The sequence below is a fragment of the Anguilla anguilla genome, chromosome 16, assembly GCF_013347855.1.
Source record: "Anguilla anguilla isolate fAngAng1 chromosome 16, fAngAng1.pri, whole genome shotgun sequence".
Taxonomy (NCBI): domain Eukaryota; kingdom Metazoa; phylum Chordata; class Actinopteri; order Anguilliformes; family Anguillidae; genus Anguilla; species Anguilla anguilla.
Genome location: NC_049216.1, coordinates 24,876,962 through 24,889,829, shown reverse-complemented (window position 1 = coordinate 24,889,829; position 12,868 = coordinate 24,876,962). Strand labels below are relative to the sequence as shown.

Genomic DNA, 12,868 nt, shown 5'->3' with positions numbered 1-12,868 from the left:
GTTTCACAGCGCTCCTCTGACTGTCTGACAGAGCGTAGTCATTCAAGCGTGAATCTTTGCTCCCCTCCTCTGCTATAATGTCTTGGGGATTATGTCTATAATCCATGTGCATTACCAGAAGTAAACAAACCTGGCCGTGAGCAGGTGATAGTAAACTTCTGCAAAGACCAAACAAAATGAAATACAGCTAGTGTTTATGTATACTGTAGTATCTCATGGAAGATAATGCAGATGTGATTCAGGGGAGATGGCACAATATCATCACCTGAAGAGATAACCATGATCTACAGCAAAAATTATCTTCTATACCTAGCTAGCCAACTATAAAAACATCATCATTTTCTTTTCTATTTAACTAGTCAGCTAGCAAGCAATAGTTTCATTTACTCAATTTACAATCATAATGACTAGCTAATGAATGAATTAAACTTACTGCCCCAGGGGGAATTTGTCTTGCGTACAATGAGTACATCATAAAACACAAGAAAAAAAGATGCTGCACACGACACAAATCTATCACAAAACGCAACCGAGCCACCTTCCCCCCAACAGAGACCGCAATCCCCCCCACCCCTGGCCCACCAACAAATTTCTCCAGTACCCCCGATGTTAACCCTGGAGTGTAAACAGAGTACCTAAAGTTAAAATAAGACTTGTGCAGTTCAAACACCTCACTTCAGGAGCTGCTCCTTCAGAGACAAACGTTCTGAACGTGAATCTCTCGACTATAAAAACCCAGCAAACTTCTGATAAATGGCTTGCAAAAGAATTTATGCTCACACCTTAAGTTGATCTTTGCTGTAAAAACGTTTATGCAAAATGCTCTGCAGCATTTTGTCAGAATTTACGAATTCTGGGTCCTTTTTACAACCAAATTTGAAAGCCAATAAAAAAACGGTACATGATTCCTGCTGACACAGTACATCTCACAGGTTGTTTTTCAACATATTGTTCTTCAACCACTACCACCCCCAATGCAAAAATACATATTTCCATATCTGTTGCAGCGTTTGCTGTGATAAGCCTCTCCCTCTGCAAAGGTCCCCAGAGAGCAGAGAAGGCCCCAGGCTACACATCAAGACTGTGGGCAGGAGCCTGCACAGGGACCCCTGACCCCGATTCTACCAGGACACACCTGAACAAACACTCACCTGCCCTCGTAAGATCAGAGCCGAGGGGGTCTAGCACAGCGGGGGGAACACAAAATCCTCTGGAATGTCCGGTTTTCAAATTATTTGTGGTCCCGACCGGACAATATAAATGTCCGGACTGAATAACTGATTTAAATTTTGCCGCTGGTTTGTAATAAATTCCATCTTCCGTTTTCCCCATTACACTTCTTATTTTATTCTTTTAAATATGGCAACCCAAGCCGCGGGGCCCTTGGAACATTCTCCCTCTTGCCCATGTCTCTCCAGTCTGAGTTTATGAAGTAGCAGTTACCATGGTGACTTTCCAAATGACCATTTCCCCCCCCGTTTCTTTCCTAGACGCACCAAGAGCATGGTGGGCGTGGCCACAGCTCACTTAGGCTATCGGTTAACCGCGCCCGGAAGATCGGCACGAGAGACCCGCTGACATCACCAAAGGCGTTCACTCCGCTGGTGCTGAGCCGGTCGTCTCCAATGAGATCACCCCGTTAATGAATGGCCACAATCTGGGCAGCTGATTAAAAAGAGCTTGGTGCGCGAGCGCCATCGCGGGGCGAGGCAGAGGCTGAACGGGTTTCGCAGAAGATGTTAAACCGAACCGTTAATCCTACGACATGGTGGATCAGGCCTATCGGCCATGGGCAGAACGCAGCCTTGAGGAGGCCGTCCGCACGCAGCCCGTTTAACTGGGCCTGTAATCCCGTTAAGAGGCCTTTTATACTTAAACGAACAACCACACCGCTGTGGAGAGATTGTGCAAACTCAGTCAGGTCTCCCGAACCCTGAAGACTCAAACCGAGAGAGGAAACGGTGGAGAAGATGGATTCCCCCCCTCTTAACGCCTTTCCTGCTCAACGGCATGGAAGAGTCATCCATCCTCCAGCCTGTTCAGTTGGGAAACGCTGGGGGTGCTTCCTGCTAACCGCACTTCCCTGGTCATGGTTCACCATGCAGGGCAGAGGCGTTCGGCAGCAGGAGGACGGATCGACGGCACGTCCGCTTTCCCCCCCCCACAGACGGCAGGGAAGGTGAGCACAGCAGACAGCCGCCGTCCTGCAGGTTGAGGGCGGACTCATCGACTCGCTCCGCGGCTCGGAGTCTGTGCAAGCGAAACGTCGTTAAGAGCGTCGCAGGATTACAGAGCGACCGCGTGCAGAGTTCCGTAACGCAGTCAGGGCCGAGGCTAGATGTACACAGAGGAAAATAAAACAATGTCTCTTCTTTTTGTTTTGTTTTTTCTCCGCATGGAGAAGAACGGGCCACACAAAAGTGCCTTATCCAACGGCCATGCCAAAAACAAAGTCAAACAATGAGGCCATTTATCTGCCAGAGAGATCCATGTATAGATACATTCACATTTATTCTGGCTCCAGCCTCGGCCAGAGAGAGCCTGCGCTGGAACACCGAAAGGCCGGGGGCGGCCGTGGAGAGCACCCAGGGCCTTGATCTCGATCGTTAAAAGGGCGCCTTTGTTTCGGGGAGCTGTCCTCATCCAGCTCGGCCGCTTCAAAGGCCCTAGAAGACTCCAGAAAGAGGAGGCGCGGCGACGGAAGAGAAACAGCAAGGTGCGAACGGCGGGTTTCAGCGGGCCGAGCCCGGGTTACCGAAGCGACGCGAGGCGCGAAACGAAAAACGCAAAACGAAAAAAGGCGCAGCCCTCTCTGTACAGGTGCTCCTCTCAACCCGTCACCCTTTTCAGATTACACACGACTGAGCCTAGCAGTCTTGAAGCATGCGCTCATCTGTTAACGGCTTTCAAGCCATCATTACGGTGTCTTTCATATTAATTCATCATTTTGGTGGATGGGTGGTGGCATTTTTCCACTATAATTGATGACTATGCAATTCATTATTCCTTTACTCCGGGAGACAGCGGACCGTCTATAAATGGCTCTCGGTATCTGTAATTAAACTTTTTCTAACTGTAAAAGACCTCGCTAATGATGTGCAATCAGCCAAGCAGCAGGCGCGTGTAAACTGAGAGGCCCTTCTGCGAAATTATCTCCACACTCAACGTGGCCCGAAGCCCCTGAGGCCAGAGAATGGAAGGAAAGAATCCCATTTCAGAAGTTCACAACCCTACCCCCACCCCCCTCACGTCCTTGGCCCTATCCCCACATCCTCACATCCCACCCCCCACCCCGCACATTCCACCCAATACTCCTTACGCTGAAATATCTTTTTAAAAATACATTTGATGGTTTATTTTATCTCCAATGGGCCTGCAATAACAGCTCCAGTAAACAAGGCAAACAAACCGACGAGCTGTAGCAGAGAAAACGTGCCCGTTTCCCCCTCTCAGGGGACAAGTGCCCAGTAAACAGGAAAGAGCTGAAAATGCAGGACGTGAGTGAACCAGTCATCATGTGTGGTGGCTTCTTAGGGTCCTGATTAAGGTAAGGACATTGACAGACAACGCTCCTCCCATTAAGTGGACACAAGGAAATGCTTGTTTTTTTACACATGCTCTGTCAACTGATGCAAGAAAAAAGTTCAAAGCTAACTTATTTTGAGCTGTTGTTTCAAACTTGTCTCTTGTACCAGATTGCATGAAAAGAAAATTGTGGAAATTAAATTACTTTACTTCCTGTACGGCTACCAGGAATTCAAAAAGAAACATCCACTAGCCTACATGGCATTAAGAACTGCACTTCAGTAGAACTTTGTCGTCACATATTAGGCTACATCCAGTTCCACTGCGTTACAAAATGTAGTGTTAAAAACAAATTAATTGAACAGCTTAACTAATACAGAAGGAAAATCAATGTCCAAGATCAGACCCAACACCAAAGTCCGAAGCAGTTCTGGATCAATGCAATGAAAAGAAACATGGAATACAAAACTGCTGAGCAAACCGTTTAGAGTAGCTGGAACACACATATGCCTCTGGAGCAGAGTTTATTGGTTGCAGAGTAGCCAAAAAAACAACTTAAAACAGCAGCACCTTGCCACAAGCAAACGGTGGGCTAGTCGGGGAAGAGGAAAAAAAACATCACCGCACTCCACCTCCGGCTACCCGCACACGAGCAGGAGGGACCGGCAGTGACTGATTGCTTCGAAATTTGAAAATGATGTGCCAGAGACCGCTGACAGGCACCAAGAACTCAGAGACGATACCCAAATGCTGACAACACCATATCTGCGCAGGGACATCCCGAGAGTTCAATGACTATTACTACACTCTAATACCTATATACTGCTATTGCAGCAAATCTATACTGGAGCCCGCTAGCAGCCTTAAAGCAACATGCAGCTTCTGGAACTAGCGCCTCAAACACCAGCAAAATGCTGTAACCATTAGGCTACGGGGAAAAAAAAATACAGAAAAAGAATGCAATAAATAAATAAATAAATAACTCAAATGATTCACACTAAGTGTTCCTCTTTTGCTTTTAGCCAAATTTGTGCTTGCACAGGACGGAGCCCCGTCTCCATCAGCCTCAGCCAGGCGGCGAAAGTCAAGCGGCTAAAAATAGAGCAGCGGTACTCACAGCGTCTCATCCCGGCTGATCGGAGAAGCAGAGAGAGCGCGGCGTCCCTCGCGCTCGCACTCGGACCGGCGGACTGCGGAAGGGCTGCCCGGCCGTCCCTCACCGCCGCGCACGCTGCCTCACAAACCCACACAAACCTGCAGCCCTGACCGCACGACGCTGGAGTAACACGCAGGCTGGGAGTTTGGGGAGCCGAGCTGCTGGAGGAGTACGGAGAGGAGGTGTGATGGGCTCTCTGTGCGCTACGGAATCTTCCCTCCCCTCACTCTCTCCCCCCCCGCTCCCCCCCCCGCCCTCCCTCTCTCTCTGTGTTAAAAGTGGAATAGAGCCCCTTTGGCTCGGAGGGTAGCGGTGATCGGAGTGGGATCTGCAGTTCCCCCTCCAGCGTGGGGGCTCTACTGTACCCCCGCGCGCCCGTCCGCAGTACAAACTGCCGTGTCTGTGTTAACCCCCGCCCTGCCGGGAGCTCCCCTGCGCCGGCGGCATGCGGGGGTACGGGCGGCCCGGGAGGCGCTCTGCACCGTGCATGCGTGCATGCATGAGTGCATGCGTACGCATGTGGAGTTGACGCAGCAGCATGGAGGACATGCAGCGAGGGCTGCGTGCAAGAAGTTCAAATTCTCAGGCAACTTAAGAGCCGCAGGCGTAGCTGCAGCAGCACGTTATTCCGGAGTAATCGCTACAACAGCGCCAGCGAGCCTGCAAGCGCCGATAAAAAGCAAGAAGAGCAAGCCGTACTTCTTACACACATGATGTCACACTCAAAACGCTTGTGTGTTCCACCTTAACCATCCGTCCTGAACAGGGAGAAAATAAATTACAATTGGAATCCAACCAATTTAAAGGTCTAACTGCTACGGTGGGGTTCATGAGGAATAATGGCGGCGAGCAAGCAGAGCCCTTCCAAAGGCAGCAAATGGAAAAAATGCGTGTGCGCAGTTCTGGGAGGACGGTATCGCTTCCCGCTTTATCCGTGCGTGGCACAGCCGCTTCCCCCGACGGCACGCCAGGCCCACTCGCACACAGAAGCTCTGTCCACGTCGGCCATTTAATTCCGCTTATATTGCGCTTAAAGTGATATGAACACCCCCCCCCCTTTTCCCCTCCCCCTGCACACAGGGCTCCTCTGTGGTGCTGTCTCCATGTTTAACGACAGATGAAAAGCTGGCTGTGGCACAGCGTTTCCGGATGAGATCATCCGGGCTCCAATCAGGAGGGCATTCAAAGCACCTGTGTTTATTATCAAATTAAAATGCACATCTTTAAAGCGCAGCAATGGAAACCGATACAGCATTTTACCTTGAATAATAGCCTTGTGTGCCATTCCACGCACGCACAAACGCACGCACAAACGCATACACCCACACACACACACACACATGCGCGCACGCACACATACACCTCTCTCTGAAACAGCCATAAATGCATGCAGGCAGAGGCCCCAAATCCATATTCAGCAGATAAATCATTGGACAGAGAAGAGCAGAGATCTGTGCAGCAGCTTCGGTTGTGGGACGCGATCAGGCCGAGCTGGCCCTTTCCACCCAGAGCCGTTTCTATTCCCCAGGCCCGACACCCTCTCCCACCCCCCTCTCTATCCAGCCTCAACCAGGAAATGTGTACGAGCACCAAGATAGGCAGAGCCAGGTGGGAGGGGGGAGGAGGGAGGCTGGTAACAGCACCCCAGGAGCACAAGCCAAGCTCACGGTCCATCGCCCCTGGCAGTGCCCCTCTACAGCAGGGGCCCGCTGGAGTTGCGCAGGGTTCCTTGGGTTGCCACGGCGCCGCAGCATAGCGTGCTCACTCTCTGCTCCACAGCAGAGTCTCTGCAGGTGCTTCAGGTGCATGATGGGAATGCTATGCCTGGAACCAGCCTCCCGGGTAACAAGCGGTACAGTGAGTTCCGTGTGGAACCCTGCAGGGTATCACTGCAGCGCTCTAGAGAGACGAGACTCCACAAGCGCAGGCAAGAGCAGCTACCGACTAAACAACAGCCATTACATCCGCAATTAACTACAGCTCCCAGCTGCAAATGTACACGACCACAACGCCCGAGAAATGGAATAAACTACAAATGGTCACCCAATAATGGGGGCTTTAAGACCAGAACTGGTCAAACATTTCCACAGACCTCCTGAAACCTTCATTACGGCAAACCCTTTCCACGTCCATTAAAGAGAGAATTGGGCCTTTTCTCCCCCCCCCCAGCCCAGCCGTGTATCTCACAGAACACTGATTTCCAACAGCCAGGAGAGGAGCATCAGCTGAATTAGCCTAACACTCAAAAAACCGCATTTTAAAAAGAAGAATAAGCAATTCTTCGGTATCACAATCTAAAAATTAACGATCAATGTTATAGACACAGAAAATAGGCCCTGTGTAATGATTAAGTCTTCTGTTTCAGTACACAGGAAGCAGATCAGAGCCAATCACAGCCAATCAGAGCCCCATTGCCTACAGTAGCCTGACGCACTGTGACGTAACCATAGCGATCCATTTGTCCTCTAGCAGGATCCCAGAGGAAGGAAGAACTAAGACCACAGCTGCATCCTCTGCTTTTTCCTCACACACTCACTCACTCACACACACACACACTCACTCACTCACTCACTCACACTCTTTTTCTCATAAATGTAGCCTAATCTCTGACTCACTCACACGCACAGCTCAGGAATGTGAGCACTATCACTGACGTGGGGGCAGGTGATGCCCTCCCCCCTTGTCATCCCTGACAGAGTGCCCAGGAAACAGGACGTTTCTCAAAAGTGAGGACACTGAGCACTGCAGAGAGCGGGGACACAGTCCCCCACCCTGTCACCAGCACGGCGTGTGATGTGCGGGAGCGTTATCGGGCCGGACGTCCCACCAGCGCATGATGAACAAGCTTATCAAGGTCAGCGCTGACAGTCCGTCTTTCAGAACCGTGAAAGTGGTCGGTCTAATCCACACAGCGCGCTGTCACTCAGACACCGCCGTCACCAGCGAGCACACAACTCCTTCAGCTAGCCGGGGCATTTCTCAGCCTCTGTGCCTTCAACACGGCAGGGAGACGGTACCACGTTAACAGACGAGGGAATTAGGGGGAGAAAAAAGAAAAAAAAAAACACTATAATCCCAGCACTTGGATTAAACCGTAATCTCCGCCGTGCCTCACGCTCGCCCGAAAGAAGCAGCAACGGGCTGGAAAGGGCCAGCGGAACGCATCAGCAGGGCTGGCCCAGGGTGGACCATTCACTGCCTGCCTCTTCTGAACGGAGGATCCAGGCCCCTGCAAAGCGAAAACGCTCTGCCTCCTCCCAGCCCCAGCCGCAGGAGGGAGGAATTCAGCAGATGCCAGAGATTAATAAAGCGGAGGGCGGGAGCGCTGGGCGCGCTCGCCGCGGTCCATCTGAGCGCGGCGCTAAGCCCCTCGGCTAGCTGCGTCCGCCCGCGCCGCTAACCCTCCCTTTGATCCCGGCCCGGCTCCGATCCGGCCAATCAATCCGCCACACTGAATAACAAGACCGTACCCCGCCCCCCCCCTGCCAAACCCCCACAAGAGCAGGAGAGAAAGAGAAAAGGTGTGTGTGTGCGTGTGAGTGTGTGTGTGAGAGAGAGAGAGACAGAGAGAGCTTAACAGAAGACCAAGACAAATGCTCCTTGGATAAGGCCAGGCCCTGGGGAGGCTCGGTGAGCAGGACGCCCTGGTGACACACCGCTGAACTCAGGCCTCCTGCACAGGACGCCCTGGTGACACACCACTGAACTCAGGCCTCCAGCACAGGGCTGCCCTGGTGACACACCACTGAACTCAGGCCTCCTGCACAGGACGCCCTGGTGACACACCACTGAACTCAGGCCTCCAGCACAGGGCTGCCCTGGTGACACACCGCTGAACTCAGGCCTCCTGCACAGGACGCCCTGGTGACACACCACTGAACTCAGGCCTCCTGCACAGGGCGCCCTGGTGACACACCACTGAACTCAGGCCTCCTGCACAGGGCTGCCCGCCGAGGTTCGTCTGTCTCACCGCGGCGCTGAACCCAACAGCACCCTGGGACGGAAGCGCAGGCAGGCCCCAGTGCATGCTGGGACTTGGGGTTAGAGGCTGTTGGCTCAGGCTTCAGTGAGAGAGCAGGTCTGTCCTCTCCACCGTCCTGCCAGGTAAGTCCCCACAGAGCGGAAGTGCACGGGCAGTGAGCAGGGACGCCATCTCCGCAATCACCATCCGTCAAAATCTCCACCAACACGCCAATCGCAAGATTAATGGGCGGTACTTTTCAAACCGCCTTCCCAGCACTGGCAAACCAGAGCAGCCCTTGGTGCACGACTGGCTTTTTAAATGGGGAGCAGTGCATTTGGCTGCATAGAGACGGGCTTCCACAAGCCACTGCAAGTAACAAATGCACACATGACGAACCAATACACACATAACTAACAAATACAAACGGCAAATGTAACGGACGCCCGTTCACTTCGGTAAGCTGAAAGCTGGAGTCTCTAAGCGGAGTGTTAATGATATCCCTTAATTGATATCGCCTAACTTCTCATCGATGTAAAACTGCAACATGGTGCCCCAAGTCTCATTACCAGTCTACACACTGTAAGCATGTCTACTATTCTACCTGACACACACTACAGACACGACAGTAATATAAATCAGAGAATAAAAAACAAAAGCATTTCACTCCTCTACAAAACACTCAGGAAACCACTTCATCATACATAATTAAGTCAGAGTCAATACCATCTTTCATCTGATTGACAAAGGAATTTGCAGAAATAATGCAGGATGAAATGTTCTCCGATAAATCAAGAATAATCAGAGACCATCATCATCATTATTATCACTATCAAAACCATAGACTTACATTTAAAAAAAAAAAAAAAGCAGAATTACACTAATCTGGTGCTCAGCTGATAATTTACATAAAGCCATTAGTCAAGGTAGCAGATAATTTATTGGTTATATGGTTACCAAATCTTTGACATACATTAATGTACTCTGGGCTCCTACTCAGATAAACTTAAATATAATGAGCACATTTTATTATGAAATAGACTCAGTCTTTCATACAAGTGATAAATGAAGAACTGATATTAAAAAGACAGCTCTTCCATGCAGTTTAAAACTTCTAAATTTAACTTTAAAATTTAATTTAATAACCTCCCAAAGTTTGATTAAGGACTGTATTAAAATGTAGTCTATTGTCATTTTCACTGGCTGTTCAAAACTAAAGGGAAATGAGGACAGAAAGTAAGCAGGCATAATCTTTAAGGACACCAGTCAGAAAACAAACTAACCGGTAGTTTTAACAGGTTTGTCAACCCAGCCAGCTTCCTCATCTAAAAGCAAAAGATAGCCTAATCATTCCAACAAAAAGATTGCCAAATGTTTTACAGGTCTGACCAGTTAAAGGTGCATGCCTCGGATGGGACTACAGGAGAAAATGGATTAAAAAGGTAGCATAAAGCGTACTCGCGTTGTACAACAAAGATATTAAAGGAATGCGCATTTCCAATCATTAGTACTTGGCTGGTCCCGGGGTGAAATATCTGAATAATCACACCTCCCCGCAGGACTATGCGAAACTCCTGCTCTTCCTCTGTAAATAATGACTCACTGCAGAGATCAGCGTTTGCTCACACTTTCCCAGAGGCAAGGAAATTAGTAATGGCAGAGCACTGTGTTACTCATGACTCCCAGCTCTCCTTCATGAATACTGAAGAGTAGGACCAAGCACTAGGCAAGAATTTCTGCTTTTTTTTTCTTAATTAAGAAGCACACAATTATTTTCTTAATTAAGAAGCACACAATTACCAATGCAAGGAACTGATTAGGAATCACATGGTCAAACACACAAATATCATTCCCAGTAAGGCAGCCATCTTTCATTAGTCTATACTAGATCCATATTTATACCATGTCTTTGAAGAAAAAAAAAAAAAAAAACTTGAAGTATGTTAGTAAACAGCACTTTTCTGTCTGGTATTTGAACTTGCAACCTCCCTGTCCTCAAGTAGGATCCCAGGCCAGCTGACATTGTTATGCCCACATTTCAGACTGCTGTGCTGGGACATTAAACAGCTAAAGAGGCAATATGCTCACTCACACATCCATGGATCAATGGAAATGAACTCAATTTACTCTCAATTATAACTAGGCTATATGCAGAAAAATCTGGATATTTCAACCCTAGTCTGTGCTTTACCCAGCTGCTATTTTTGGAATAAAAAGAAAAGCTACAGTGGCTTTCATCCATCCATCTCAGTGCCAGAGCCAGATGCTTTTGACACGAAAATTGCCGTTTCCCCCCCTTTCCAAATGCCGCGCAGTTTGATGCCCAGTACCCCAGACAGGAAAACAGCCTCACAGAGCAACCCCACCAGCAAAGTCATGACTGCTCGACCAGCAATCAACTCCGAGACGGAACGTCAAACGCCTGAAGCGTCGCGGCGACAGGAACTCCTACGTCCTCAGAAACTTTTGAAGGATTACTTCTGCGGACATGCGGCTCGCCAAGTCTGCACTGAGCTCTACAGCCAGCCGGCCAGCAGACGCTATGCTACGAGGCTCCACACAGGCGCTCTGTAGTCCAGGGTGTCTTTCCCACCAACTCCAGTACTTTACAGAGCAACGGTTAATTATCCGATACACGGGTCATGTTGATGTAACACAAGGAAAACAGAAACTCCCAAGAAACTGCTGCCAATTAGACGTTCTCACTGGAAAAGTAGAATGTAGGTAAATACAATAATGACAGCATTTACAAGCCCTCTTTGGAAAGGGGGGGGTTAGGGTTAGGCTCCAAGCCTGATGAAGGCTGAGAAGACCTGAGATTTGCTTGAGATCTACAGGCCTCTACAGCTTTTCTTTTCTTTCTGATTGGGTAAAAAAGCCTTTCCTGTGCTCTGGAAAGCTTTGAGCGGGAGAGAAGCCCGGCGTGCCCGTCGCCCGGGTTGCCCGTCAGCAGCGGTGGCCGTTCAGAGCGAGGACCGGCAGGGCGCAGAGAGGTTAGCGACGTTAGCCAGGCACAGGGAGAATCTGGCCTTGCTACATGAGCGTGTGATATCAGGCCTGGACAGAGCCAATCAGAGCCGGGGGAGTTATCGGCCCCCACGCAGAACAACGCAGAGGCCAGGAATGCGCCGATAAGCAGCTCTCTCGTCTCGTCAAGGCCTGGCTTTCTCTCCGGCCGATAAAAGTGGAAGCGGCGAGCCCTGGGAGCGGAAGTGCGGCCGTCCGCGGATAGAGGCCGAGACCGCCGGCCTTTACCGGAGCCGTCACAGGAAGAACGGAGGCAGAGAGGCGGGACGCGCCGCGCGCGGCGGTGCCGTGGCGCACGACCGCGCGAAACACAGGCCAGCGTTCCCCAGCAGACCCCAACCAAGCGGCGTCTGCAGCACCAGCAGCAGCCGCCGTTCAGCGCATGGGACCAGACGAGGTCAATCCACCAAACATGCTACTGTCCTGTTCGGCACCTGCTCTTCGGCCTCCACAGGAACGGGGAGGGGGGGGAAGAGCAGGCCAGGCAGGGAGGGGCAGAGGGGACAGACACACATCGCACCTCCAGCCATTGTCCCAAAGCGCTGCAGCCTTCACTGCTCTGTGTGCTTTACGCTCCACAGAGCGCCCCTGATGAAAGGGTCACGGGATGCAGTGAGAAAACAGGCCTTAGTCAAACACCATTACAAGCACTGATTAGCTCTGGGGCTAGCCCGACACAAGCACATGCCCTTGTTCTGGGAAAAACACCCACTGCTCCTAATCTCTGGCGCTGCAACCAGTTGAACTACAGAAATGTAAATGGCCAGTGATTACAGAAGGGGGAGGGGCAGGGGCAGAGTCTGCCAGTTAATAAACAAACTTTGGACAAGGGGGGGGGGGGGGGTTGTGGACTAAGCGAGTCCCGCTTCAAAAGTATTTGGGCTGGCGACCCTACTGTGGCCCCTGACAGTGGAATTCTTCAGTCTGGGGGAGGGGGGGGGGGGGGGTGGATGCTGGAGGCCCCACCCCAGCGTGTAAAACAAAGGGGGTATTGAGCGCGGGGGTGCGCTCGTACGGTAACGTCTGCGCCCCAAGAGCGCTGCGACGAGACGAGACGAGGAGGGGCGCGGCCTGTCCCCCGTCCCGCCAGCGGCGCTAACCGCCACCAACAAAGCCGGGGCTTTCAAACGCCACGGTCACGTGCCCCGCGAAAGCAAGCGGCCGGGCCCACTCACAGGCATTCCCAAGCGCCGGGCCGC

General features: G+C 51.0%; 1 protein-coding gene across 15 annotated transcripts in view; it reads right to left on the bottom strand.

The window, feature by feature from the left end:
- Positions 1 to 12,868, bottom strand: part of LOC118215021 (tight junction protein ZO-1-like) — a 116,527-nt gene that overhangs the window by 40,450 nt on the left and 63,209 nt on the right. The window contains exon 1 of one of the 15 annotated variants that reach the window (XM_035395386.1): positions 4,643 to 4,877. The exons of the other annotated variants lie outside the window; for them this stretch is intronic. The gene's annotated coding sequence lies outside the window, so the exon portion shown is untranslated. Of the gene's footprint in view, positions 1 to 4,642; positions 4,878 to 12,868 lie in introns of those variants that run through there. 15 annotated transcript variants of the gene reach the window in all.